Here is a 4,752-nt window from a genome sequence, read left to right as displayed (position 1 = left end):
TGTCCATTCTGTGTCTGGAAACGGCACTTTTTTGAGTGTTGACCCCAGTAGAAGGGCTCCAGCTGTGAATTTTACACCTCTCCCGCTTAGCGGAGACTGGGGTGTGGTAGAGGACATCTCCCCGAACGCGTGGGTATGTCCAGATAGTTGCCTCGCGGAGCCGTCTTTTGTCCAGTGTCCACTTTATAAAGTCCATGCACTCCAGTGATGAGCATTTATGCATTTAGATGACTTTATTATTACTATTATTATTATTTAATTACTTATTTTTACACAGAAACATAATGTGTGTCTTCTAGCATCATATAGCATCATTTAAATGCTTAATTTGTAGTTTTAATGTGCAAATGAAACTTTTTTTTCATACTCTAGAGGGTACTCTTATTTTGAAGAGATCGTCCACCGGAAGTCTTAAATCTGTTCATTAGATCTGTTCACTAGACGCTGCCAAGGTCTAGGCTGCTGACCGCTCAACAATAACATTGTTGTGTTGGAAAAGCTTTAGCAAAGACAGTAATTTTGCTGCTCAGAAGAAATAATACAGTAGCAGGAATTATGTTACATAACCGAGCCGTCTTGTCTGAACGAGCGGGTCCATTTGGTTCCCTTGCCAAAGTTAAATTACGTTACGTGTCTCTACTCTCTACAGCCAGCAGCGAAACTAAATGGACATATTTTGTTTTATTTTTTATCAACCAACCAACAAACCAACGCTGTTCTGAGACTGGAACGGCTGGAAGTTTTAATAGTCTTAAGGTCAGTTTACACCTTTTTTGATGAATTGAACAATGTGGACCCTCTTGTAAACAAGTGTAATGCTTTATGGTGTCGTCCACTCACAGTTAACCGTTTTTGGAGTTGTACTTGAAATGTCACACACACACACACACACACACACACACACACACACACACAGAGAGAGAGAGATTCACACAGAGAGAGAGAGAGAGACCATTCCGTTGAATCCGTTCACTTTACACCAAAATACTCCACTTTATCTCTGAATGAGTCACATGTTCAGTCAGTGACTGAATGAACACTGATTGAATTATCTATCATCTCTGAGTGTGAAATGAATACAGTATGTTCTGTCAACAATGAGTAGTAGCCTATGAATGATTATACAGACTATATATATATATATATATATATATATATATATATATATATATATATATATATATATATATATATGCGTTACCTCAGTCTGAGCAAGTAGGGCATTTTATTTATATACCACCTTTCACACATTCAAACAAAGTACAGTACAGCTCATTTAAAGCCCAGACTATATCAGGCTATCAAGCCTAGTTGATACTAGACTATAGCAGCAATTCGCAACTCTAGATTTTTTTATAATGGGATGAATCTAGAGTTGCAATACCCTCCATTGACTCCCCATTCATCCAATTTGCGTTTGCGATCTGCTTGTATTAAACGACATTAAAGTCACCAACATTGCAGCTGTAGGTCAAGCTTGAATTATCCTCTTTCAATCTGCTGAGCTTTTGTTTAATAAAAATCCACCGTAGACATGTTGTTATGAGATACTTTCTGTCAAGACATTCTGTGCACTTGTGTGTTGCAGTTTGGAAGTTTTTTTGTAATGGGTTGCGCTGCTGCCTCCTGCATTATGTCCAAATTCGAAACAGGTGGTACGCAGGGTGACTTTGACGTGCGCTTCCAAACTCCTGCACAGAATTTCTTGACGGAAAGTATTATTGTACAAGTACACTGTCTTACTGTCCTGCTGTCTCTCCTCCTGCAGATAAACCAATATGGGAGCGTACAAATACATGCAGGAGTTGTGGCGCAAGAAGCAGTCGGACGTGATGCGTTTCCTGCTGCAGTACCGCCAGCTGTCCAACCTCTACAGAGCCCCCCGACCTACCAGGCCCGACAAGGACCGCAGGCTGGGATACAAGGCCTAGCAGGGTGAGTGTTTACTGGGTCTGTAGGCTGGGATTATGATGTTATTCTCATATCTGGCGACACAATCAAATGTAAACAAGCTATACAGCAGAGGACTGAGGCAGCAGCCTTGGGGCGCACCGGTTCTGGTGATAATTGTGGATGAGCTTCTCTCTCCTATGCGTACACACTGGGGCCTACCCGTCAGAAAATCAAATGGAGATGGAGCTTCCCACACCAAGGCCACTGAGTTTCAACACTAATTTAAATGGTACAATAGTGTTAAAAGCGGAACTATAGTCTATGAACAGTAGTCTGACGTAAGAGCTTTTCTTTTCTAGATGTACCGGGGCAGTGTGTAGAGCAAGAGAGATTGCGTCATCCACAGATCTATTTGAACAGTAAGCAAACTGTAAAGGATCAATACTAGCAGGAATGATGCTCTTGATATAAGAGAGAACCATTTTCTCCTATTATTATTATTATTATTATTATTATTATTATTATTATTATTATTATTATTATTATTATTATTTTCTCCAGGCATTTCATGAGAACAGAAGTCAAAGCAACAGGTCGATAATCGTGAGTCGGATCAAAGTTAAATCTGTACATTGAAATGGGAAAGAGACTTTGGACACTGCCACTGCAAGCTTTGGTCATTAAAACATTTTTCTCATACTCTGGTTTTGTGAGGAAACTAGACAAGACAAACTGTTTTTATTATAGTTGTAACGCCCAAGACCCTATACTTGGGTGATACGACAGTGGGGTTGCCGACAGTGGGGTTGTAGTTAAGACGTGTGCTAACGTGTGTTAGGTGACTCAAATGGCGCTTACAATAGTTATTTTATCAGTATGTGACGTATCAATGATTACATCTATCTAGAACACTCTAATAGAGGGTGTGCCCAGCTCCATGCCAACGCTTTTTCCTGCAGGAAACACTGATTATAGTATAGTATAGTATTGTATTGTATAGTATAGTATAGTTCAGCTCTAATGCCTTCATTAGAGCTATGGGACTGTTGTCTTCCTGCGCTCGCATGAAATGCAGACCAGCCTCTCCTCTGTTGCGGAAATATAAATACGTACCTATACTTACCAATACAAAGGTGGCTTGTGTTATTACTAGAAAGCCTACTTTCCACTCTGAGCTCCCCACCACTTGTATAAAATGCATTTATTTTGGCCAGAAAGGGATTTTTTTATATATCTGCAGGGGCGCAGTGGAGTAACAAAGTTTTTTTTTTTCCGGTAGGAAAAAGATTCCTTTCTGGCCAAAACATGCATTTTCTACGTGTTATGAGGGGCTGATCCAAACGATATCCTCTCCCTGAAGACGGGGAGGAACTGTGATCATCTCCGTGCAATCAGTACATTGGCCCCCTTCAGTCTGCATACCAGGTTTGATGATGTCATCTATTCTACATGCTAAACAAGGCATTCACACACTTTGACACCCTGGGCAATACAGTTAGAATCATGCTGTTTTTAAACTTCTCCAGTGTCTTCAAAACTTTCCGGTCACAACTGCTTGCAGAAGCTTGTGTTGAAGGGGGGGGGGGGCATGGTTTGGTGGCATGGTTTGGTGGCATGGATCAAAGAACCTCTGGGGCAGACTGCAGTATGTGAGACTGCAGGGTTGTCTGTTCGGAGGTGCTGGTGTACATCACAGGCACTCCCCAGGGCTCAGTGCTGTCACCTTTCCTGCTCACCCTATAAACATCTGACATCCGCTTCAACTACAAGACATGCAGTGGTCAGCTGATCCCTCCATCTCAGGGCACAGCACTGTGTGTATGTTTCAATGTGCTGGATGCCATTTACATTTTTACAAATGTGCTACATTTCATGATCTAGATTAACGTATGAGTACACTAAGCACCAGTACTTGTTTTAGATGTTAGGTATATGTATTTATGACATTTGAGAAAGATTTTGTGTTGCCGAAAACAATATAACACATTTTACAAGCAAAAACAGCAGCACTGTGTTCTATTCCAACAGGCTACGTCATTAGCGTATGTTTACGTCATTATCATATCTTTTTTTGTTTCAACAGGCTACGTCATCTATCGTATCCGTGTGCGCCGTGATGGTCGTGAACGCCCCGTACCGAAGGGAGCCACCTACGGCAAGCCCGTTCACCACGGAGTCAACCAGATCATGTTCGCCCTGCAGCCTGCAGTCCACCGCTGAGGTGAGTCTGACCCTAACCTGGGATAGTGTACAGTAGTAGTGTGGACTAGGGCTGACCCAAAAAAATAGATTAATCGACGTTCAATCGATATGCACAAAAATCGATTTTTAAATTTTGAATCGAATAGTCATAAAAAAGCGACGTTTTTGGTCCGCGAGACGGCCCCATTTGGTCCGCGAGCCATGCTTGCGCCTCGCAGCACCTCGCAACGCCTCCTCTTTCCCCGTGTTAACAACAAGGAAGTCAACTGAACAAGTGCAGCTGCAGTCCCAGGAGCCAGGAAAAATAAATCGAAAGTGTGGTTGCATTTTAAATAATTTGATTAAAGGTTGTAGGCTACACGAGAGTGAAAATGACCGCTGGGAAAATCCCTAATGGAGAGTGTAGGCAAGCGCACCACAGCTCAGTGGACATTAAATATAGGCTACCATGTTTGATAAGTCATATAAAAACATTACTTACACCCAAATGAAAATATAAACTCACAGATTATAGATCACTTGGAATTATAACAATCTGTTGAGTATTGCCTGAATAATGCCACTATAAAATCCCAACTTTTATCGATGCGCCATTGCGCTGAGAACCTTGTGGAGCCTGGCGGTGTACATTATACTTGTGCGCGCACCGGAAATTCA

General features: G+C 41.7%; 1 pseudogene across 1 annotated transcript; it reads left to right on the top strand.

The window, feature by feature from the left end:
• Positions 1-1,778: 1,778 nt before the first annotated feature.
• LOC308328300 (large ribosomal subunit protein eL15-like) lies at positions 1,779-4,114 on the top strand (annotated as a pseudogene). The gene is made up of 2 exons: positions 1,779-1,935; positions 3,977-4,114. The product of its transcript is annotated as a large ribosomal subunit protein eL15-like (transcript).
• Positions 4,115-4,752: the final 638 nt, after the last annotated feature.

Source organism: Protomyctophum bolini (genome assembly GCF_963924005.1).
Source record: "Protomyctophum bolini genome assembly, chromosome: 14".
NCBI lineage: Eukaryota > Metazoa > Chordata > Actinopteri > Myctophiformes > Myctophidae > Protomyctophum > Protomyctophum bolini.
This window is presented reverse-complemented; position numbering and strand designations above follow the sequence as displayed.